Here is a 25539-nt window from a genome sequence, read left to right on the forward strand (position 1 = left end):
CAGCATTCTCCAGGAGCCTCCCAGGGGAGGACTGAGTTTGTGGGCAAGTGAGGCAAAGCACCTGAGGCCCAGGGGGTGGGGGGCAGACAGGAATTTGGGAGATGGGGGCTGCCAAAGACCCCAGCTCTGCTGCTCCCTCTACCCCTGTAGGTAAGGGAGAAGTCCCGGCTGCTCAGCTCAGCAGGGACAGAACCCAGGAGGCACCAAACTAAGGGCTTAAAAATACGGATGCTTTCTCCCCCGTCCTCGATTTAGAGGAAACAGGGTTCATTGTAAGACAGAACAAAACAAAACAAAAAATTCTTGGAAGTAAATGAGTATGATAACAAAATAACTCCTTCACTTTGAAACAACAGCTGGTGACCTTCTGGGGGTATTTTCTTCTAGTAATTTCCAACACCTATTTTTAATAATTTCACATCTTTTAAAAAAACACTTCACCTTCGGTAGATGCTTGCGCAGTTACTAATTCTTTGTGGGCCCTGTGTGCTCAGCAGGAAGGCATGACCTCAGCAGGGCCGGGCGTGGGCCGAGGGCAGCAGCCGCCCCAGGCACCAGCGTGCCATCACGGGCTGGCTGTCGGCCACTGATTTTCCCAAGGGGGAACAGGGCCAGGGGCTGTGAGCATTTCCAAGATTCGGAGTCTTATGCCGACCTGCCTTTCTGGATGTCTGTCCCATTTTATACCCTCACTAGCAAAACGACACTGGGGAGGGATTTGAAGTTATGCTCTGAGGGTCTAGATCTGTCCTCACTGATGACCAAAAGTAGAGAAGCTGGCCCACTCCATCCTGCTCAGGCCGTCAGAGTGGGCAAGAGCAGAAGCGAGGGGGGTGGGCCTTCTCTGACCAGTGTGACCCAGGGGTCACTCGGACGGCCCCCAGGAGGCTTCGCCCGCACCCATCATGTGGAGGGGGCGGGAAAGCTCCAAGTCCACAACATCTCTGTACTGTTCTTTCAACTTTTCTCTAAGAATCAGATCCTGTCAAAATAGTTTAAAACTTTGAGTGAGAAGAGTAAAGAAAGATGATCTATGCCTGGCCCCGCTGAGGGGAGGGAGCCCGCAGGGGCCTCCCGTCAGGTCTCAGCCTGACTGCTGGAGAGGGCAGTGTGCACGAGGAGGCGGCCCAAGACAGGGACAGGTCACACGGGTGGTGCCAGCCACAGAGCCACCAGGGAGTGGACAGGAGGGGCAGGTTTGGTTTGAAGCGTGGACTCTGGTCCCATGACCGATCATGACTTTCTTTTACACGCTGACTTGGCTTCCGATAGTGAGGCTCCAGAAGACGCTGCCAACGGGCCTCTCTGTCCGCATCAGGGGCCGGGAGGCGGGTGTAGACGGTGCACTGCGCACACGGCTGTCTCCCCAGCCAGGCCGACCCATCCCCAGAAATGATGGAACATACATTCAGAGACTGCACACACCTCTGCACAGGAAGGGATGAGTCTGGGTGGGCGGGGGGCGGGAGCTGCCAGGGAGACCTGGAAGAAGGAAGGTGACTGGGATGGGGTGAAGTGAGGAAGTAGGGCCCAACCAGGCTGGGCTGTGGAGAAGAAGGTATTCGGGAAGTGATGGCTCTGGGCACAGAAATGGGGGCATGAGGGGCCTGACAGGACTGCTGCAGCCTGCCTCCTCCTCACGTCCTCATCCCACTCTTCTCACTTCCTGTGCTTGTCCAGCAACCCCAGGCAGGGGCCCTAAATTCAGAATAGTGAGGACTGAGCCTGGGCGAGAGAGGCAGGGAAAAGTTAGTCTTGATGTCGCCATACTGGCCAGTCCATGCGTGGGCTCCATGTCCCATGTCCCCATCGAAGAGATCAATTATGCTAGTTAGAAAGCACGGAGCACTTACCATGGCCAGACCAAGGACCTCACCTGACTTAATGTTCATAACAGCCCCGAGGCGGGAGTTACTGTTACTCCCGGTGGGAGGACCAGAGGGACAGAGAGGCAAGCCGCTCAACCTATAAGCAGCGATGTGGAGGCTGGCTCCCGAAAACAGAAAGTGCATTTGCAGTCCAGCGAGTAGGAATGCTTCTGAATGGAAATGTGTTAATGGGAGGGTGAGCCTACAACCAAGACTGGCAGTCATTTGAAGCAGATCATTCTAGAAATGCCAAGTCGGTTTCACATTTAGAAACCAATCAATACAATATACCCCATTAACAGAATGATGGAGAAAATTATATGATCTTTTCAAAGGATGCAGTTAAAGTATTTGATACAATTCAAACCTGATTTTAAATCATAGTCGTAGCAACCTAGGAAGAGGAGCGGACTTCCCAATCTGATAGGGGAGTGTGGTGAGCTCAGTAATGTCCATGTCTAAGCCCCAAACCTGTGACTAGATTCCTTGATATGATAAAGGATTTTGCAGATGGGGTGAAGTTAAGGACCTCGAGATGGGCGATGGTCCTGGATTAGACAGAGGGACCTGACGTAATCACGACAGTCCTTATAAGACGGAGGCAGAAGGGCCAGAAGCAGGAGGAGTAGGTGTGACGACAGACGCAGAGGTTGGAGTGACGTCCCGGAAACCAGAGCAGACTGTGCTGCTGGCTTTGGAGAGACGGAGGAAGGGGCCACGAGCCAAGGACATGGGCACCTCTAAGCTGCAAAAGGCAAGGAAGCAGTCTCTCCCCCAGAGCTTCTGGAAGGAACACAGCCCTGCAGACCCCTTGATTCGAGTTCTGTAAGATTCATTTCAGACTTCTTTTATTTTTAATTTCTTTTTTTTTTTAAGATTTTATTTATTTATTTGAAAGAGAGAGACAGCCAGAGAGAGAGGGAACACAAGCAGGGGGAGTGGGAGAGGAAGAAGCAGGCTTCCAGCAGAGGAGCCTGATGTGGGGCTCGATCCCAGAACGCCGGGATCACGCCCTGAGCCGAAGGCAGATGCTTAACAACTGAGCCACTCAGGCGCCCCCATTTCAGACTTCTGAGTCCAGAATTGTGAGATTATCCATTTATGTTGCTTTAAGCCACTGAGTTTGTGGCACAGCAGCCACGGGAAAGGAATACAGGTATCTACAAGAAACTTCTAGGAGAAATATGGCAAGTTTCCCTTCCGGGATCAGGAACAAGTCACGGATACCTATCTTTGCACTTCTATTCAATGTTGTAGTTAGGCAAGAAGAAGAAATAAAAAGTATAGGATTGGAAAGGAAGGGCAAATAATGTCATCTCAAGCTGCTGTGAATGTAGAGGAGAAAGTCCAAAGAATCCACAAACAAAATGGTTACTATTAGATTAGAGATGATTTGCAGGTCTGGTTGTAAAGTGAACACAAAACTTGTATAAGATACAGTATCTTCAGGACCTTGGAGGTCAGCAAAAAGCTTTCAAACAGGACACAAAAAGTACCAATGATAAGAAAATGATTGGTAAAGTGAACTCCATGAAAATTAGGAATTTTGTTTATTTAAAGGCACCCCAAGAAAGGAAAAAGCAATCTACCAAGTGAGGGAAGGTATTTGCATACTTAGAACTGGTGAATGATTTGTTTCCAGAATACGTAAAGAAGTCCTAGAAATCATTAAATTAAAAGGACAACCCAATAGAAAAGTGAGCAGAGGCAGGAACAGGCACTTTATAACACAGAGTCATCAGTGAACATATGGAAAGGTAATCGCCCTCATTGGTCACAGGGAATGTGAGATGCTAATACAGATCTGAAGGCCCAGGTCACAGTAAAAGTATCGACGGTGTGCCAACTGTTGGAGAGGATCCGGGGCCTCTGGAATGCTCACACCTGTTGGTGGGACTGTAAAATGGGACAGTTGCTCTCGAAAACTGTTCAACGGTATCTGCTAAGGTTAAACATACTACCAGGAATTCCACTCCTGCATATACACCCAGGAGAAATGAGTGCTACTTTCCCTAAATGACATGTACAAGAATGTTCGCTGCAGTAGTATTTGTAATATGGAAAAACCAGAAACAACCCAAATGTCCATCAACTCCGGAAAGAATAATACACTGTTGACATATGACAATAGGATACACATGGCAAAAACAAAGAAGGGAGTCCGATGACTGGCATTCCACAGATGTGATGCTGAGTGAACAGGATCAGGACTGCAAGGGCACAGAATGTGACTCCATTTATACAAGGTTCGAGAATGGATACAGTGATTCTCTGGTGATAGCAGAACAGTGCTATCTCTGGGGAAAGGGAATGTCTGGGCAGACGGAAATGTTCCAGATCATGAATGGGGTGGAAGCTACAAAGTTGTATTGAAACTTATCAAACTGTATACCTAAGATTTGTGCATTTTAACTTATGTGGATTATCCATTAGTGAAGAAATCAAACCAAACCAAAGCCCAGACTCCTCACCCTTAATGTGGCAATCAATTTAGGCACAGGCATCGATGGGTAGAAGAAGCTGTTGGGTCAATGGCTGATGGGAATCGGACAGAGGGCCAGGCGGTCACCACCTGAGCCCAGTGAGCGTGGCATGGCCACCACTGAGACAGCTGGATGCACAGGCTTCCTGTGAGAGGTGGTAGGAAGGATTCTTGTGGACAAAATGGGATATCAAGCATGTCGGGTTATGTCCAATTAAAGGAAATATGAGGAGCAGAGGAAGAGTTTCAATAACAATGACAATGACCAGGAAGTAAACAGAGACATACAGAACGGAGGACATTCTACAAGATAATTAACCACTTCTCAGTAAGTCAAGACACATAAAATGAGAGGACATGGGGGAGGGACTCTGCTAGATTTAAGAGAGTGAAGACGATCAGATCTCATTTGAATCCTGATTAGAACGAATCTTCTGTAGGAAGACATTTCTGAGATAATTGGGAAACTTCATTGTGGCCTTGTAGGGAAACATCCCTATTTTTTGAAAAATGAATATTGTGGGATATAAGGATGAAATGACATGCACGGATTTTACTTTAATATATTCTGGCCAAGTATGGAAGCAATGCAACTGTGCATGGACAGATGAATGGATAAGGAAGATGTGACACACACACACACGAATATTACTTAGCCATAAAAAGAAGGAAATCTTGCCATTTGCAACAACGTGGATGGAGTCAGAGAGTATTACACTAAACGAACTAAGTCAGTCATAGAAAGACAAATACCATATGATCTCACTTGTATGTGGAATTGAGGAAATAAAACAGACGAACGAAGGGGGAAAGAAGAGGCAAACCAAGAAACAGGTTCTTAACTATAGAGAACACAGTGTTGGTTACAGAGGGGAGGGGTGCCGGGATGGGTGAAACAGGTGATGGGCATTAAGGAGGGCACTTGTGCGGAGCACCGGATGGTGTATGGAATTGTTGAATCACTGTATTGTACACCCAAAACCAATATAACACTGTATGTTACCTATACTGGAATCGAAATCAAATAAAATAAATGTTCCGGCAAAGACAAAAAAAGAAAAAAGCAAAAGGATAGATGCGACAAATGTGGCCAAATCTTTCTACTATCCAGTCTGGTGATGGGCACCCGCATTCACTGCATTTTAGTCTCTGCTTCTGGGCCAGTTTGGATTGTCATAATTAAAAGCAAGAGGGAACATGGGGGTGGGGGGAGCTTGACAGGAGGGGCTCAGCCTGGGAGAGGTAGGCTCAGGGAGCATGCTCACATCTGAGCCCCTCTGCAGAAAGATCAGACTGGCGTGCAAGCCTGAGGGCAGCACGGCAGATTGAGGGGTGAACGACAGTGCAGGGGCTCAGAGCAAGCAGTAAGAGCAGCTGGCTGCCTACCCTTCCTCCTCTTAACAGGTGGCAGGCATGTGCCTCATTGAAAAGTTATACTTCTCAGCCTCCCTTACAGATACTGATGACCACATGACAAATTTTTAGACAATGGAATGTATGCAGAAATTGCTGGGTGGGGCTTCTGGGAAGGCTCTTTTTCCAAGGAGGGCTGAGTTGGCTGGTGGGCAGTTTTGCTCTTCCCTTTACCCCTTCTCCCTGTCTGAAATCAGATGTGGTGGCTGGAGCTGCAGTAGCCATTTTGTGACCACACGATGACTTTGCAGTTGAAAACCCTAAGGCTAAAACTGGTGGAGCAGAAAGACTTGGGAACTGATTACCTGAGTGATTTCTTAGAACTGCTGTTTGCAGAGCCTCATGGAGCTCCGGACTGCCTCCCATATTTCCCATTACTGGAGGAAAAACAAATCCTACTACGTACATGTTACTATTATTTCAGGTCTCAGTAACCCAATTCCTAATGGAACTAGGATCATTTCCCTTTGCCACTGGCCCTGGAGACTACATTGATGAGGGGAGATGTTTGACTCCCTCCAACTTAGACTTCAGCTCCCAGCTTGAGGGCTATGTTTACCTTTTTCCCCATGTTTCTCCTTTTTTTCTTCAATGATTGAAGAAGAACTGCTGTCTGGGGACTCCAGGCTGTTCTCTGGGGAGAGACAAAAGCAAAGCTGTACCACAGTGTGAGGCTGGAGAAAGGCGCTGGCACTGGCATCCTTGCCTGCCTGCTGAGTGGCCCTGGCAAGCCCCTTAGCTTCTCTGAGCTTCCGTTTCCACATCTGAGATGACCGTGCTGACTTTGCAGGCAAGTCGTGATAACTGCAAGGAAAGGGTCCACGTGTACATGTGCCCGGCACACAGAACACATGTTGTGCCTTCCCTTTTGCATCCTNTAGCTTCTCTGAGCTTCCGTTTCCACATCTGAGATGACCGTGCTGACTTTGCAGGCAAGTCGTGATAACTGTGCAAGGAAAGGGTCCACGTGTACATGTGCCCGGCACACAGAACACATGTTGTGCCTTCCCTTTTGCATCCTTCCGTTTGCTCCTTAAGAGGAGTGCAGGACTGTTTTATGGGGAGGTCACGGACCCAGGCTCTCTGCCTCATGGCGTGGCCCACAATTTTGCTGTAAGCCTCCCAGGGTTTCCCTAAGGACTGCAACAGAGGATTCAGAGACACCCATTTCCTTAATGTTCTCCCTTCCACGGATACCCACAGGGAAGAGGGCATTGGGCCTGATACTTTCTCCTACCCCGACTGAGAAATCATCTATCTGTAACTTGGAGATTCCAGTCTATGCCAGCTGGGGAGGGCAGCCAGCCACTGGCAGAGGGGGTGGAGGCTGCTGGAGAGCCTGGGGGTGTGCTTTGGTGGGGAGATCATGGAGCCAGTCCCTTTGGACCAGCTTGGAGGAGGAGACCTGGGATGTGATGGGAAGGCAGGGCTCACAAGGTGGGGGATGTGATAACTGAGGGGCAGACCGCAAGCAGCTGGGTGGTGGGACATGGGGAGAATGAGGAGAGCTGTCCTGTGTCACTGGTAGGAATGTCAAGGTCATGGGGCTGAAAACCCTGATGCCTGCAGTTCAAGCCACATACATAATGGTAAGGAGAGGGGAGGCTATAGGGAGCGGTGAGGCCAGCGGAGAGTTCAGGAGCACAGCTATTCAGTCAGTATTTTCTATCTTAATGACTCTGGGGTTCAATTTCCAGGTAGCATCATTTAACTAAGCATATCCTAAAAATCAGAAGATACCACTAGTATTTAGATAGACCCAAACCCAAACCAAACAAACCCAAACTCTAATAAAATTCGGTGATTTTCTTAATTGAAAAAGCAATGCACACACATAGCAGACATTTTTTTAAATGATTTTTTTATTATATTATGTTAATCACCATACAGTACATCCCCGGCTTCCGATGTAAAGTTCGATGCTTCATTAGTTGCGTATAACACCCAGTGCACCATGCAATACGTGCCCTCCTTACTACCCATCACCAGTCTATCCCATTCCCCCACCCCCCTCCCCTCTGAAGCCCTCAGTTTGCTTCTTATAGTCCATAGTCTCTCATGTTTCATTCCCCCTTCTGATTACCCCCCTTTTCTTTATCCCTTTCTTCCCCTACCGATCATCCTAGTTCTTATGTTCCATAGATGAGAGAAATCATATGATAATTGTCTTTCTCTGCTTGACTTATTTCACTTAGCATTATCTCCTCCAGTGCCGTCCATGTTGCAGCAAATGTTGAGAATTCGTTCTTTCTGATAGCTGAGTAATATTCCATTGTATATATGGACCACAGCTGCTTAATCCAGTCATCTGTTGAAGGGCATCTCGGCTCCTTCCACGATTTGGCATAGCAGACATTTTTAACAATGTCATTTGATGTGTTATGATGAACATTGATCTGATAAACAGTCCTCACCTGAATCCCTCACTACTGAATGGATCTTTGTTCACCTACCCAGAGGTATTTTATGCATACACATTCTTTTTTTTTTTTTTAAGATTTTATTTATTTATTTGAGAGAGAGCGAGCACAAGCAGGGGGAGTGGCAGGCAGAAGAAGCAGACTCCCTGCCGAGCAAGGAGCCCCATGTGGGGCTCGATCCCATGACCCCAGGATCATGACCCGAGCTGAAGGCAGACACCCAAATGGCTGAGCCACCCAGGCATCCCATGCATACACATTCTTCGATGCCCCTTACTTTTTCACTGAACAATGCATCTGCTTTCAGGCTACAATATGGATGAACCTTGAGGACACTGTGCTCAGTGAAAGAAGCCAGTCACAAAAGGACAACTTCCATGAGGTCCCTAGAGTTGTCGAATATCTACACATAGAAAGTAGGATGGTGGGCTGCGGAAGGGGCGTTGGGGAGTTAGTGTTTACTGGGAATAGAGTTTCAGTTTTACAAGGTGAAAAGTTCTGGAGACGGATGGCAGGGACAGTTGCACACCAATGTGAATGTGCTTACAACGGAACTGTCTACTTCAAAATGCTCAAAAGAGTAAATTCTGTTATTTATAGATAGTTGACCACGATTTTTAAAGAGTTTAAAAAAAAGAACATATCTGCTCACGTCCGAGTCTCATTGCTCCTTAGCCAGGTCCCCTGGTGGGTCCTGAGGCTGTTTCCAGTTGTACACAATTTCCAAGCTTGTGCAATGGTTACTCTCTATTACCAAGTTGAGATGGACTGTGTCCCACACACCTGGAATTTTATCAGTGTGACAGGTGACAAATGCATCTCAGTTTTAATTTGCACTTCTTAATTATGGAAACTATTGTGTGTCTTTTCAGATGTTAATTATCCATTTCAGATGTTAATTATCCATTTGCTTCAAAGGATACTGTTAGTATCCTTTGCCCATTTTTCTATCGGGATGTTGTAGTTTTTAAATGATCTTGAGAACCTTTATCTATTAGAGGACAGTAGCTCATTTGTTTGTCAGAGCTGCTGAAGATAGTTTTGCTCCAGCTGACATGACAATTTCCTCTGGATTGTCTATCACGTATTTTCCTTACAGGAAAATTCCTTACATTTTCATGTTTGCTTAGTGAAATGCTTTGGCGCTCTGTGTCTTGCTTAGAAAGGAATTCTGCATCTGAAAGTTAAATACATTTTAAAAATTCCTGTTTCCTTCTAGTACTTTAACAGAATTAAATTTTTAAATAAAAAATTTTATAGATTTTATTTATTTGTTTGACAGAGAAAGCCCAAGCAGGGGGAGAAGCAGACTCCCCGCTGAGCAGGGACCGCCCCCCCCCCCAGGGCTGGATCCCAGGACCCTGGGATCAGGACCCGAGCTGAAGGCAGATGCTCAACCGTCTGAGCCACCAAGGCACCCTGAATTAAAAAGTTTTAAAAATGTAAGCCTACTTTTAGAAAAATTCTCCAGGAGAAATAGGGGGAGGCGAACTGGGTACAAAACGTTATCATAAAAAGTGATAAAACTTGGGGCGCCTGGGTGGCACAGAGGTTAAGCGTCTGCCTTCGGCTCAGGGCATGATCCTGGCCTTATGGGATCGAGCCCCACATCAGGCTCCTCCGCTGGGAGCCTGCTTCTTCCTCTCCCACTCGCCCTGCTTGTGTTCCCTCTCTCGCCAGCTGTCTCTATCTCTGTCAAATAAATAAATAAAATCTTTAAAAAAAAAGTGATAAAACTTTAGCATCCAGTCGCCCAACAGTGGGATCCTGGGTGTGGGCTCCCGCCATCAGCCATCAGAAGATCCTCCTGCCTCCTGCAGCTCCCCAGAGGTGAGGCAGGGAGAGGAGAGGCCCCTTCCTGGGGAAGCCAGGGGCTGACCTGCTCCTTCTCCAGCAGCCAGGGGTCTCTCCCCCTCTACTCCCCTGAGCCCCCTTCTCTGCTCTTCAATTGCAAGAGGGATGGGCCACCACCGCAGGCCCCAGTTCCCAGCCATCCCTCTCCTTCACTATGGGACTCACTCAGCACCTCCCCTGCACACCGGCAAGGCTGTTGTCCCCGCTGCCAGTCCCCTCCTGCTCCCCCACAGAAGAGGGCTGGTGGCTTTGATGGCGGTGGTGGGGGTCAGGGATGCAAGGGAGGCATGGGTGCAATGATCTTCAGGAGACCCCCCGGGGCTTGGTGCGGGACTGGATGTGGGCACGGGAGAGAATGGAGAGCCGGGGATAACTCCATCCCTTAGGTATGCACCCCTGCGCGGCAGGTGCTGTTTGCTGAGGTGGCAGAGAAGGGAAGGAGGGGTCTGGGGCAGAAAGAGGCCTGGAGCTCCAGCGGAGGTGCTGGGTTTAGGCGCCCATGGGCACCGCCAATCAGGGACTCTGAAGAGGCCACTCTTGATGGAGGTCTGGGGACTAGGAGAACAGAGGACAGAAATGTGTCACTTACGAATAGATGGGAACGGAGACCGTGCTCCAGGTCGAGACAGACGGCGGCCCAGGACAGCCCGAGGAACCCCGTCAGTAGAGGAGCTAGGCAAGGAGGCCGGCAGAGCAGAAGGACAGGCCAGAGAAGACCAGAGCCCTGCCCCGCCCCCAGGGGAGAGAGGGAAGAGGAGGGAGCGTCTGAGGGGAGGTGCGTTGGAGAGGCCTTGACCACGCCCCCAGAGTGAGATTGGCAGGGTGGGGTGAGGGGGCAGAAGCCAAGATTCCACTGGGTTAGGGAGGGGAGGCAAGTGGGCATGGTAGGTTTGGCCAGCTCCCGAGGAATGGCTGTGAATGGGGGGGAGAGGTGCACAGTCAGAAAGGGACCATGCAGCTGGGGAAGGGCCACCACTGGAATCTCGGCAGGACACAGAAGGTTAACACAAGTGAAGTGATTTGAGGGATCCAAGAAGCAAAGAGGGGCAATTCAGTGCTTTAAAAAGTAGGAGCCTTGCCCATCGCTGGGTATGAGAGGGCGAAGGAGAGACACAGTCCAGACAGTCCAGAACCCAAAGAGGAAGGTATATGAAGAGTCTTGACCACACTGAGCAGCCTGGCAGAATTTTCTTTTTCTTTCTCTTTCTTTCTTTCTTTTTCTTTCTTTCTTTCTTTCTTTCTTTCTTTCTTTCTTTCTTTCTTTCTTTCTTCTTTCTTTCTTTCTTTCTTTCTTTCTTTTCTTTCTCTTTCTTTCTTTCCACCCGGATGTCCTTTTTGTAGAAACGTCTGTTCATGTCTTCTGCCCATTCTTAAGTTGGATTATTTGGTTTGGGGCATTGAGTTTTACAAGTTCTTTATATATTTTGGATACGAACCCCTTATCGGATATGTCATTTGCAAATATCTTGTCCCATTCCATAGGTTGCCTTTAGTTTTATTGTTTCCTTGGCTGTGCAGAAACCTTTTATTTTGATGTAGTCCCAATAGTTCATTTTCGCTTTTGTTTCCCTTGCCTCAGGAGAACTATCTAGAAAAAAGTGAGATCTACATTTTAAACCAACAGGAACCTCGCCTGTCCATCCCAGCTCCCAGCACCGGATCCATGATGATAACAAGAAGGCAGCTGGGTCTCTGAGGGTGGGCTTTGGAGCAGTGTCTAGGCTGGTGCTGAGGACTCTCTGGTCGCCTCTGAGAGCTGGCTGGGGTGGGGCCGGGGGAGGACAGGGTGACACCCTCCCTCACTGTCTGGCTGATGTTTATGAGCATTCTAACTGGGAGGTGCTGTAGCAGGTGCTGGCAAGCCTCAGCCTACGTTCCAGACGGGTGACAAACACTAATAAGACAGGGTGCTGGGCTTCCAATAATTCCAGGCATGGAATTACAGACATGGAATTATGCATAATTCTATGCATAATTTTTTGAGGGACCACTCTACCATTTTCCACAGCTGTGTACCTATTTACATTCTCGCCAGCAGTGCACACAGGTCCGTTTCTCTACATCCTTGCCAGCGCTTGTTACTTTGAATTTTTTTTTTATAGCTATCCTACCAGTGTGATGGGATATCTCATTTTCCTAATGACCGATGATAGTGTGAGCATCATGTCATGTACTTATCGGCTCTTTGGAAGATCTTCTTTGGAGAAATGCCCATCAGCTCCTTTGCCCGTTTTTAAGCGGGGTTGTTCGTTTTTGTTGTTGAGCTTTAGGAATTCTGGATGCGTTCTGGATGCGAATCTTTTGTCAAAGATTTCCTTAAATGTCTGGATCTGGAAAGGCCAAGAAGGAAGGTCCTGTCTCTTTAAATCCCGACTGACAGAGCTGGCAGGGTAGTCACTCCAGCTCCTGGAGTTGAAAGTCCGGCCAACTTCAGCACTGGCTTCTCAGCAACCGAACACACATTTGGGTTTGGGGAGGAAAAGGTCCTTATTGCCCACCGTGGCACCAGCAAGCCACGCCAGGAATGTGGGCTGCCCTCCCCATTGTTGCTGGGCTGGAGGCTGCGCCACAAAATGCCACAATTCGCCGAAATTTCCCAGTCCTGCCCTGGAAACTGCGTGTGTTTGGGCTCCAGGGTTCCGATTTTGGACTCAGTGGTTATTTTGGAGGAGAGGCTGATTCCTGGAGCTTTCTACTCTAGTTAACATCTCCCATGATGTCAGCTCATACGTGGCTATTTTCTTCTTTTAGATGCCGTTGTAAGTGGAATTGCTTTCTTCATTTCCATGTTGGATTGCTCAGCGCTGGTGTGTGGGAACACAACTAACGTTGATGCTTTGCTCTTGCACCCTGCAACCTGGCTGCATTCACTTGTAAGTGCTCGCAGCTTTCTTGTGGGTTTCTGGGGGTCATATACATATAGGATCTTGTCATCTGTGAATAAGATAGTTTCACTTCTTCCTTTCCAATTTGGATATCATTTAATTCTTTTCCTTGTCTAAATGCTCTGGCTAGGGGCAGCTGGCTGGCTCAGTCCGTAGAGCATGTGACTCTTGATCTTGGAGCTGTAAGTTTGAGCCCCATGTTGGATATAGAGATTACTTAAAAATAAAATCTTTAAAAAATAAATACGTAAATGCTCTGGCTAGAACTTCAGCACACAGTATTGAACAGCAGTGAAAACAGACACCCTGCCCTATTCCTGACCTTCAGGGGAAAGCTTTCAGGCTAACAGAATTTTATTAAGGACCTGTTATGTGCTAGGCTCTGGGGAGACAGCAGCATGCAAGACAGACAAACACCCCTGCCTGGGTGGAGCTTACATTCCATTGGAGAGAGAGAAACAAGTAAGGAATGGTGAAGGTGAAGGTGGGTGATGCAGGTGGGAGGTGGAAAGCGGTACCAAGAAAAATAAAGCACAAGGAGACAGTTGAATAAAAGCCTAAAGGATGTGGAGGAGGGAGCCATAGGGAGATCTAGGGGGAGAGCAGCATTCGGGGCAGAGGGACAGCAGTGACAAGACCTGAAGGGGAGTGTCCCTGGCCTGGCCAAGGAACACAGGCAGCTTAGTTGAGTGGCAAGACTGCAGCAGCCCCGAGGAGGGAGCTGTCCATTGCTTTTCTCTCCAACCCTCTTCATGTTCTGTTCCTGCAGACCCCGCCCCAAAAGCCCTGACTGGGAAGTCTTGAGTCTGCCCGGGCTTTCACGGGCTCCTCGGGCTCGCCAAGGTCTCTGTCAAGTGTCCTCCACCCTCCGCACCAGGGATGAGGCCTTGCGCAGGGTCTCCAGGGAGGCTCTGGTGAACCAGCCCCTCTGCCTGTGTCACAGACATCGGCATCCCTACTCATAAAAGTCATAAAACCCAGAAACTGCGATCTTCCTGATTCAACCCCTCTCGGCATCTTAACAGAACGGAGCAGTCCTCCCCACTGTCCATAAAGCCCTACCCAAGTTGTTCCAGACTGGCCTTCTTTCTCTTCCTCTAACTTTGCAACCTCAGCCTTTGCTGGCCCTTCCCCACTGCCTAGAATGCCCTTCTCCCTCTTTCATCCTTCAGGATTGTTATGGATAGGCATCAAATGTCAGCTCCTCTGAGAGGCCTTCCCGGACTACCTCTCCTGTTTAAATGATACCCCGCCCCCTGTCCAAAGCTTCCAGTAGGTTTCCTTTCTACTGCTTCTTGGCTGTTGTAAATACAGACTGGCTGTTTGATTTGCAATGTCTGCCTCCCTCGTCACAATGTAAGTCCCACAAGGGGGAGGGTTTTATTCACCCATGAGTCCCCAGTGCTTAGACCACAAGCCTGCATCCAGCTGGCACTTAATAAGGATTTGTGAATGAAGACCAAACCCAGAGCTCACCTCTCTGATTTCAAATTCCAGCTAAGTCTTCGCCCAGACCCCGTAACAGCCCCTCCATCTGCACTCCCCGAGCATCTTCTTCTGACTCAGACTTTATACACCGGGGGACTAGCCAAAGGCCCGAAAGGTGGCATGGTGGGTGTCATAGCAGTGAGTGGAGACACTAATAATAGCAGTATCAAGGAGCTGAGCCCTTGACCCATATCTCCCCTTTCAGCTCACAGTAGCCTTAGGGAATCAGGATTGCTCCCATTCCACAGATGAGGCAGCTGAGGCTCACAGAAGTGCTATACTCCCCCAGGCGTGTCTGACCCCGGCGTTCCCACCCTCAGCTGGGACATTCTCAGCTGGGCTCCAGAAACCTTATCTGTACCTGGCCCAGCTCAGAGCTCAGTGTTCCCAGGCCCTTCTGTCCCAGGAGGACCCTCTCCCCCAGAGTCTTTCTGGCCCCCAGCTCCTGCAGCCGAACCCAGGATGTCAGGCTCAACCGTCCTCCTGATCTGAGCCCCTGGCTGATGTGCCCCCATCCAGGCTGACTCCACTTGCCTGCCTGGCTGGGCACCCCTGCCATGGGTCTGTACACTTGGCCATAACTGCCTGGCCTGGTTTCCTCACAGATGCACAGACCTTCAACCCAGACCATGGAGATCAGTTGGGGGGGGCTCCTGTTTGCACTTCAATGCCAAGGGAAGTGATACACCTGATCTCGAGGGTCACAGGGGTACCCCCCACGCAATCACCCTCCTCATGCCGCAGGACGAATCCGTATAGTTTATAAAGCCTTCAGCTGTCTTGTGACAGTTGAATTGGTGTGTGTGTGTGTGTGTGTGTGTGTCTAGAGTTAATTTGTTATCTGCAAACATTTCAAAGCTATTTATTTATTTAGGTAACTCCATTTCAGACTTTCTTCATTTTTCAATTTGCTCTGGAGCAGAGTGAATGAGGGCACCACTGCAACGGTGGGGACAAGTGTTGATAGCAGCACACGTTCTGAAACAAGCTAAATGCCCAATCGCATGGATTGGTTAAGTAATCATAATACATTCACACCATGGGATCACCGTTCTGCTCACAACACTGGAAGTCTAAAGGCACTCGGGAGGTGCTGATGAGGAAGGGTCTCCACAACGTCATGGTTAATGGAAAAAGCAAGGTGCAGGAAGCCTGTTTCTTGTGCTACAGTTTGTGTGAGAAAAAGACAAACTGTACAAACCACATCTCTATGTATTTGCCTGTGCGCACAGAGCATGTGCGGGGAGCACGTGTAGCAGGAGGTGAGAGACGAGTGCCTCCTCTGAGGAGGGGACACTGTGTATCTGGGGGGGGGCTTTCACAAGATGGGGCTTTGAACACTTTTGAATTTTGAACCATAGGAATCCTTTACCTATTCAAAAACAAATTAAATTGAAAGCAGATGGCAGTAAATAGCACAGAGGTGACCGCGGACAGCATTGCCCGTTCTGCCCAGCCCAGCCCCCGTGGCCCCCAGAGGTGCCCAGCAGCTTCCCTCCGTGCCAGCCAGCGGGAGCCCCGGCAGCAGACGTGGGGCTTCCGAGGAGGCAGGACATCTCCCACAAGGGCCTGGAGCCCGTGGGTACTTCCTCTGGCTCAGCCCAGTGACCATAGCTGCAGAGAGGCTGAAAGAGACCCACTCCCACTGGGGTAGCTTCCACAAAGCCTGTTATGTGGTGAATTGTGTCCCCCTTCCCAACCCAATTAACATTTTGAAGACTTGAAAGCCTAACTTCCAGCACCTCACAAGGTGACCCTGTTAAGAAACAGGGTCATTGCAGCCGTGACTTAGATGAGGTCATGCTGGAGTGGTGTGGGCGCCTAATCCTATATGACTCCCGACCTTAATTAAAAGAGGAAATTTGCAGCAGACACACACACAGGCAGAACGCCAGGTGATGATGAAGGTAGTGATGACACGTTCCCAGTCCAAGGACCACCGAACTACCAGAAGCTTCCTAGGAGAGAGCCTGGAACAGAGTCTTCCTCTCAGCTCTCAGAAGGAACCAACCCCGTCAATGACACCTATATCTTGGACTCCAGCCTCCAGAACAGTGACACGATAAATCTCTGTTAAAGCCACCAGGGGGGGGGTGGCACTTTGTTACAGCAGCCCTAGGAAATAAAACATGGAGTTTCTAGAGAACCTGACACACCCAGGATTTCTGCCTCATGGCCTGATTTGGAATCACCTTAACCCTCAATTAAGTCTGGATGTCACTGTCCCAGGCTCGTGAGGACGTCTTTGACTCTGAGCCCACACCAGCCCCATACTTACTGTTGTAAGTCATACCCTTGGAGACCACAGTAGACACGATCTTGGACATCTGGGCAGAGGAACAAAGGCTTGTTGCAAAGCTTGGTTTTGGCTAAAGGCGATTCCAACCTGAGGAGCGACACAGTGCTTGAGCCGATGATCCCCAGGCCCTCAGCCCCCCTTGCCCCTGGGCGGCTGAGAACGCTTGGCATTTACTGAGGGCCTACCATGTGGCCAACACCTATAGCTCCCTGCCTCCCCCCTCATTCAACCCCTCTCCCCTCCTTGACTTAGTTCTAGCTGTCCTGCCTAATCTTTCCGTTTCTAGAACATGCCAACCTTGGTCTGCCTCAGGGCCTTTGCATATACCACTTTCTTAGCCAAAAAATGTTTACCCACACCCAGCTGTGGAGGAGGGTTCTCTCCCTTCAGCTCTGAGCTCACGTCACCACTTCAGAGACACCTTCTCTCACCACTCCATCCAAAATAGTTTCTTTTCCCCACTTCCATAGGACCTCACTTTACTTTCTTCTCTTCAATTACCGCTATCTGATTTGTCACTTAAAAAAAATCGCTACATTGCCTATTACCCCCTTGAATGTAAGCTCCAAGAGAACAGGGGTATTTTTCCCTTTGGAGCCAATGCGCTCATAAAAGTGCCTGGCATAGCCTTGGAGCTTCTTAACTATTCATTGAATTAATTTTTCATTTTGCAAAAATGGAAGTAAAGGAGAGATTCAGCGAGGTGTCCAAAGTCACACAGCAAGGAAGGACCACTGCTGGGATTCCAGCCCAAGATTCCTTGACTCCAAAGCCTGCGCCCTTCCAGCAACATTCTGCTACAACCCAAGCAGAGAGGAAATTCAGCATTGGAGAGGCACTAGTTAGCAGCGCCCCAGCTCGGCGGGGATGAGCCGTGGATCACAAAGCAGAAGTGCACAAGGCAAGGAAGGCTAGAGGGATGGCTAGGTAGCAAGGTATGTGATAAAGCAAATCTAGTAATGAGTAAGGAAGAGCGGGCGGCCTTGCAAAGGGGCTTTGCAAGGGGCGCCCGAGGAACCCTCCCCAGGCCCCGCGCACCCCCGACCCGACGCCGCGCGCACCCACCGGCCCCGCGCGCCCGGGCTAGCTCCGAAGCCTTCGCACCGCAGTTCTCGGCTCCCAGCGCCTGGGCGTTCGGTTTACGTCGCCAAGGCAACCATTCTCCCCGCCCACCAGGGCGGTGACGTCACAAAGCCGAGGAGCCCCCGCTGCCTGGGGGTGGGGCCTGCGGATGCCCGGTCCAGCCGCTGAGAAGAGGCCTGGAGCCCCGCGGTCTGAGCTCGGGGCGCCTCCTGGCCAGCGTCTGGGATGGGGCCTGGGGCACAAGAGTTTCCTTCCTCCGTCATTCCTTATTCCGCACTCCTCCTGCTCTTTTCCTCTCGTCCCCCGACTCATTTATTCAGTGTGCACCTTGGGATGCATGTGGTGCAAAAACAGACCTGACCTCACTTTCTAGAGGGGCGGTTCTTAAAAGTGTGGTCCCGGGCCCAGCAGCAGCAGATAATGCCGGGAACTCTTCAGAAAAGCTAATGTTGTGCCCGCCCCCGAAGCGGAAAGTCCGGGGGGCGGAGCCGTGCAACCTAGGCGGTAACCAGCCCTCCCGGTGAATACAATGCTGGCTAAGGCTTGAGAATCACTACCCCAGAGGCTGAATGAGATGTTAGTAATACAAGGGCTATCTGTAGACAGGGGAGGGACGGGGTGATCCAGTTAGATAGCCCAGATTCATCAGCTGATGTGGCCATGGAGGGTGTGCCCTCTGCCTCCCCAACTCAGGCCCCTGGTTCCTCCAAAACAGGAGAACCCCTCCTGGAGTTCTCACCATGGTCGCCAGACTGTCCCACGCATCTAGGGAATTTGCAGATTGACAAAGGCTGCTTGGAGCTGGGGCACAGTCAGGGCTCTCTTTCTAGCGGTACTCCGCGCTCTGGAGCAGTCTGCGAGCAAGTAACTGCCAGTGAGAATCCCGGCAGCTCCCGGCTCTGCCCGAGGCAGTGTAGTGGGTAGGGAGACCAGTGCCACGGAGTGTGGAGGGGTTCCCTGCAATGGAAGAGGTGAGGATCCCTGAATCACCACTGGAGGACAGCGTCCCACTGGCAACATCTACAGCCGGCTTTGTACAAGGGGGGAAGGAAGCTTTTATTATGTCAAGCCATACACGTGACTTGTGCATGAGTGTGTGTGCGCCCACATGTATGTGCGGGGTCGATTTGTTATGGCAGCTAGCTGTACCTGAGCGGACTGGTGGCTTCCCTTTAGCCCCAGGATAGAGGTTCCTTCCACTGTCATTTAAAGTTCTAAAGGATTTAGCCCCTGCGTGTTGTCTCGGCTGCAGCCCAACAGAGCGGGGCATTGGGGTCAGCTCTCAGGGAGTGCCAGAGGAGCTTTGCTGATTAGTGACTGACGTAGGAAAGCAGAGTTTCAGAAGGGTTTATTTCAAATACTTGGAGTTCTAATGAGAGTTTTAGGACTCCCGACACAGGTGACCCCAAGAGGGAAAAGCTACTGAGCGTTATTCACTGTTATTAGCAAGTACATTTATGAACTATTGCGGATTCTCTGTGAACCTTTACAGAGTGTTTCTGGGTGCCTGGCACTGTTCTCTGTGCCCATTTAATGCAGCCTGCCTGTGAGGTAGGCCCCTGTTATTACCGCTGCTGTCAGTGGGGAGATTGGATCAGAGCAAGGGAGCACCAGAGACAGGCTTTACCACAGTGCAATTTTATCTTTGCTCTTAACCAGACACATACTGGCTCTTACCAGGAATTGTTTTATAATTCTATGCAATTATCTAAAGCAATGATGCATACACTTTGAAAAAGTCCAAGAAGTCCAAAGGTGTGCTTCCTAATACGGGCCCAGCATGGTCCCGCTTCGTAACTCCACCCAAAGGTGTACCTGGTAATAAAGACACATTCTCTGCTTAATGTGTGTTTCCTGTCTTCCCTTTGGCTTGTCGGTTATTTAGAAGTTTAGAAAACTCTCTAGAAAATATGGTCTTCTTTTTTTAACTTACCATTTTAGCCTAAAAAACCTAACTATAGACACAATTTGTAGATTAAAAGCGAATCTAAAAAGAGAGGGATTGATGGAGACACACACATAGATGGATAGGCGATGAAGACAGGTGTGTTTCTTGTAGAATCTAGGTGGTGGCTATGTGAGTGTTCATTACAAAATTCTTTCAATTATTTTTGTATGTTGAAGTTTGAAATTTTTCATAATAAAATATTTGAGGAAAAGCTGAGGATCTTCTTAAAGGAGAAATTGTATTTATTTATTTTTTTAGATTTTATTTATTTATTTGACAGAGAGAGACAGCCAGCGAGAGAGGGAACACAAGCAGGGGGAGTGGGAGAGGAAGAAGCAGGCTCCCAGCGAAGGGGCCTGACGTGGGGCTCGATCCCAGGACTCCGGGATCACGCCCTGAGCCGAAGGCAGACGCCCAACGACTGTGCCACCCAGGCGCCCCAAGAAATTGTATTTCTGATTCATAGTTCCCTCCTCAAGGGAGTGTATCAGTCAGGGGTCTTGGTAACAGATGACAGACATCAACTACAACAGGTTAAGGGAGACAGGGAAAGAAAAGGGGCTCCCGGAACCTGCAGGGGACAGGGCACCAGGCAGGAAGATGGTGTGGCCAGGAGCGGAGCCCAAAGCTGGCTGTCTGTGTGTCCCGGTGGAGAGGCTGTGATTCAGAGTGTGGCTGTGGGAGTCTGACTGTCAGAACCTGGGTCACCTGCCAGCACCTTCTGTCTCATAGGCAGGAGCCTAAGGGTCCCTGTCTCCACCCTGGCTGAAAGGGAGCCTGGGAGAGAGACCTTCTAGGGTGGGAGGTGGGGGCTTCTAAAGTGGGGAGTCCCCCAACCCAAGAAGGGCATTTAAAGGTGTAGGTGGCCAGCCTGAAGGACGAGCAGCTGCATCCATGCTGCATAACACCCAGTCCAGGGCTGACCCCGTATCACCAAATCTATGCCTCCCCCCCCCACCTTTCCCCTTTTGGGGGGATGTCCTTTATTCTGCTAGCAAATTCCTACTCATTTCTCAAGATTCAGGCCAGGGGTTGCCTTCCTGGGAAGCAGACTTGAAGCATACGGGTGTGGCTCTCGGTGAGACTACAGCCTGCCTCCTTTAGATCCACCCCCGGACATCACGTGCCTCTGGTGCTCGGCAGGTCTGGTGCGGAGGAGAGTGGAGGCCAGGAGATATGGGGGAGCCGGGGCATCCATGCGCTCCCTCTGCTTCCTGTGGCTCCCCAGGCTGTGGCTGCCTTGGGCGGGCCTGCCATGGCTCTAGCCCTAGTTGGGAGCCATGGGTCCTGGGCCCCCACACGCCACCTCCCCCCTCAGCCTGGGGCCTGCTCTTGCTAATTTCTGATGGCCTTGCCATTTCCATTTTGGCATCTATTTACTTCCCTCATGTGTGTAACTAATTCCTTGTATTAAATTCCCTGTCTTTGAAAGCCTTCGAGGGCTTCTGTTTTTTGGACCCATTAGCCAGAGGCAGGAGAGGACAGTGGCCAAGAAGATGGGCTGTGGGGTCAGACTGTGTGGCGTCCAGATCCTGGCTGTGCTGCTCACTGGCTCTGCGGCTTTGGGCAAGCTACTTAGTGCTCGGGGCCTCAGTTTCCCCCTCTAAAAAGTGGGAATGATAATAATGACCTGGGAGGATATAGTGTGGTTAGCACAGAACCTGGCACCTAGTCGGGCCTCAAATACACTTGTGTGCCAATATTACAGAAGGATCTGAGGGTGGTCCATCTACAGGCCTGGTCCTGTGCGCACATAGGGCGGCCTGGCCAGGTTGCTGTGATCTCTGTAAGAAAGCTGAGGGTGGGAGGCGTGAAGCCATTTGCCCAAAGCTACACAGCCTGTAAGTGACAGAACTGGGACTCAGACCCAGGCAGTGTGACTCCCTAGCCCAGGTTATGCAGGCCACCTCTCAGCTGGCTGGGGAGGGCCAGGTCCTGGGTCCCATCCCAGCCTTGCCTGCACTTGTCTGCCTCCGGCGGTTTGACCCCTGGGCCTAAATAACTCAAGCTGACTTTAGAACCTCTTCCCCAAATGTGGTGCCACCCACCACGTCAAGCACTCTGGACAGCATGCAACACACCCCGACAGCTCCTGCGTATCCAAGGCTTACCGTGGAGCGGAAGGGAGTGAACCTGCAGCAGGCGGAGATGCGGGGGGATTTCGGTGACCTTCCAGCCAGGACTGGGTCGGCACCTTGGCGGTAAGATGCCTTACTTGCCCGGGCACCTGGCATCTGAATTTCCTTTTGCTTCTTCTTTCTGCCTCTGGTGTTGCAGGATATGAAAGGAGACCGACCTGTGTCTACTGTGCTCCATGGTGTGTCAGAGCTCTCCGCGGGCATGCCTGACCACGTATGCTGTTTCCACTTGACGCACTGCATGAGGCCGTCGCCCCAGCTCAGGCTGTGGTCTGCAGGACCTCCATCTGCTGTGTATCGAGGGGAGGCTGCCAAGTCCTGGCCAGTGAGTCTGAAGCACCAGGCCACTTCCCTCTTGGGGACCCCTCCCACCCCACTGGCCTCGCCTGCCCTTGGGGTGATCTGGCCTGGCATGTTTTCTATTTCATGGTCGTCAGACGGCTTTCCTGCCAGCTCAGATGGACAGATGATTTCATTGGCATCTGGGGAGAAAACAGGAGTGACTCTTCGCATCCACATTTGACTACAGTGTTAAGTGGGATAATAAGGAAGGTCTTGAAGCCAGGGTAAGATTCGGTTGGCTTGATCATCTTGGTGGGTGACATCATTGGGACCAGATTAAAGGATGCATGGGATCTAAACAGGCAGATAGAGCTGTGGGTGAGGGGGTTTGAGGAGCAGGGGAGACTCCGTCTGCGTTCAGGGAGCATGAGCAACCCTGTGAGGCTGGAGCATCAACTATGTGGTGACAGAGGCAATGGGGAGGGCATGGAGGGTGCCAGGAAAAGGTAGGCAGGTGCCTGCCAGGTAGCAGAGGCTAGAATATTGTTCCAGAGGTGATGGGGTCTCCCATCACTGCTCAGGGAGCACAAAGAAGACAAAGGCACCTTCAGATTTGCTATTTCGTTCCATCTTTAGCTTCGTGGAGAGGATGGGCTGGGGAGACATGCTAGGAAGCTGTTTCCGAGCAAGATATGATGTTGACTTAGATGAAGGTGGAGGCAGTTAGGGTGGAGAGAGAGGCTGAATCAAGCTGCATGTGGGATACAAGGGCAGAGACTGGCTGTGGGGGTGAGGGAGGTAACTGGACTCAGGCAGCCTCAGCATGTTGGCTGAGATGCAAATGAGGGGTGGGGGGAATGTGTGCTCAGGTCTCCTTTCCGTAGAGAAGCTTGTAGGAGTGTAGCTGGCTGACAGGCTCCAGCTGTTGCACGTCTGGGACAAAGCACAGCTTATACTGAGGCCTTGCTTTCCCTGGGCCACCCCAGCCAGTGCCCCAGCGCCGTGAGAGCATTAGAGGCCATTTCTGCCTCACACAGGATTCCGTGAGCTTTGCACCAGAGCTTCCTGTCAGCCTGGACAAGGTTCCTCAGAGCTGCAGCCTGGGGCTCTGCCCACCCCCCTCCCTTCCATTCTTCGCTCCCTTCCCAGACTCAGACCCGCCACAGGGCATGAGGTTCTTCCCACTGACTCCTGCTCTCCCTGCCCTTTATCCAAACAGGCATTTTTCCCCAAGAGATCTCTTATACATCTTTTTCTGTCTTGGCATTTGCTTCCCAGAGGATCTGCAATGACATGGATAGTAGGGGCGGGGGGAAGAACAGGTGGAGTCATAGATGGCTGCGAGGTGCCTGCAGGACATCCCTGGAGCAGGTGTAAAGGGCCAAGGAGGGGGTCTCCCTGGGAGTGCAAGACACTACGGCCAGGGGAAGAAGAGTCCCCCTGCAGCAGAAAGGGAAAGAAGACACCAAGAAGTGGGAAGAAAACCAGGAAAGTGTGTTTTTCAGAAAGTCAAAGGAACAGAGAACTTAAAGAGTGGGTGCCAGGACAATTCAGTGGGGGAAATGGTCTTTCAACAAGTGGTGCTAGAACAGTTGGATTTCCACATGCAAAAAATGAAGTTGGGCTCCACCTCATCCCCTCCCCTCCCATCCCATTAACTCAAATGGAACCAGAGACCTAAAAGTAAGTACGAAAACTCTTGGAAAAAAACATAGCAGTAAATCTTTGTGACCTTGACTTAGGCCACTATTCCTTAGCTCTGATACCAAAAGCACAAGTGACAAAAGAAAAAAAGAGATAGATTGGACTTCATTGAAGTTAAAAACTTTTGTGCCATAAAAGATACCATCAAGAAGGTGGAAAGAATGGGAGAGAGAATTTGCAAAGCATGTATCTGATAAAGGACTTGTATCTCGAATATATAATGACCTCCTACAACTCATTAAGAAAAATGCAAATAATCCCATTTAAAGATGGGCAAAGGATCTCCATAGATAGTTCTCCAAAGAAGATATGCAGATGGCCAACAAGCACATGAAAATACGCTTAGCACACCCAGTCATCAGGGAAATGCAGATCAAAGCCACAGTGGGGTATCATTTCACACCCACGAGGAGAGCTCTACTCGGTAATGACAAGTGTTGGAGAGGATGTGGAGAAATTGGAGCCCTCCTGCATTGCTGGTGGGAATGTAAAATGGTGCAGTTGCTTTGGAACACAGTCTGGCGGCTCCTCAAAGAATTACACCGGAGTTAACGCATGACCCAGCAATCCCGCTCCTAGGTATAGACCCGAGCAAAATGAAAACATGTCCACACGAAAACTTGTATGTGAATGTTCAGAGAAGCATTCTTCATGATGGCCAAGAAACAACCTGGATTTTCATCAACTGATGAATGGATCAACAAAATATGGTACACTCATACATTGAATATTATTTGGCAATAAAAAGAAATGCAGTACTGATAAATACTATAACATGGATGAACCTTGAAAACATTATGCTAAGTGCAAAGAGACAGTTCCAAAAGACCACATATCATTTGATTCTGTTTGCCTGGAAAAAGCAGATCCACACAGATGGAAAGTCCATGAGTGGTTGCTATGTGCTCGGGGAGGGATGGTGTTGGGAGAAAACTGGCAGTGACCACTAATGGAGCCATAGGATTTTTCTTATGGGGGATGAAAACATCTACAATTTTATTATGGTGGTGGTTGCACAACTCTGTGAATATACTAAATGCGTTTTAAATGGGTGAATTGTTTGGTACGTGAATATCTCAAGAAATGTGTTGAAAAGAAGAAGAAATGCTCTGAGTGACTAACAGATTGAAAAGTGTTCATTGGATTTGTCAAATGGAGACTGTCAGTGGCCTGGCTGAGAGTAGTTTTAGGAAGTACTGGGCATGATCTGATGGTTGAGGAAGGAGGAGACACAAGGGCCTTGGCCACGGGCCTATCTTGCCTTTTGAGGGCAGGACTGGTGCTGACCCACAGCGGGACTGGGAGACCTGACCAAGTTCTTCCCTGCGGCTCTGCTGGAGCCCAGGTCATCGAGGGAGACCCAGTGCCACAGCGCAGGGGTTGGAAGCCCAGGGCTCGGGAGATGCTGCGCGCTGGCTGGGAGATTGCAACGGCATTGTTCTGGATCAAAGATGGGGCACCAGTGCCTGGTCTTCACAGGCTTTGAGGTGGGCGGTGCATGTCCCAGGTGGTTATGGGGATTGTGGTCATCCAAGAAGAGGGGCTGAGACTAGACCAGGCTTGAGAGCACGGAGGAAGCAAGATCGAGAGAGAGAGAGAGGGCGAGGAGAAAGAGGATGAGTTGGAGGACCATGGTGCTGAGGAGGTGGGGGTGGTGGCGGTGTGCAGCTAAGGT

This window comes from Ailuropoda melanoleuca, chromosome 4 (genome assembly GCF_002007445.2).
Source record: "Ailuropoda melanoleuca isolate Jingjing chromosome 4, ASM200744v2, whole genome shotgun sequence".
NCBI lineage: Eukaryota > Metazoa > Chordata > Mammalia > Carnivora > Ursidae > Ailuropoda > Ailuropoda melanoleuca.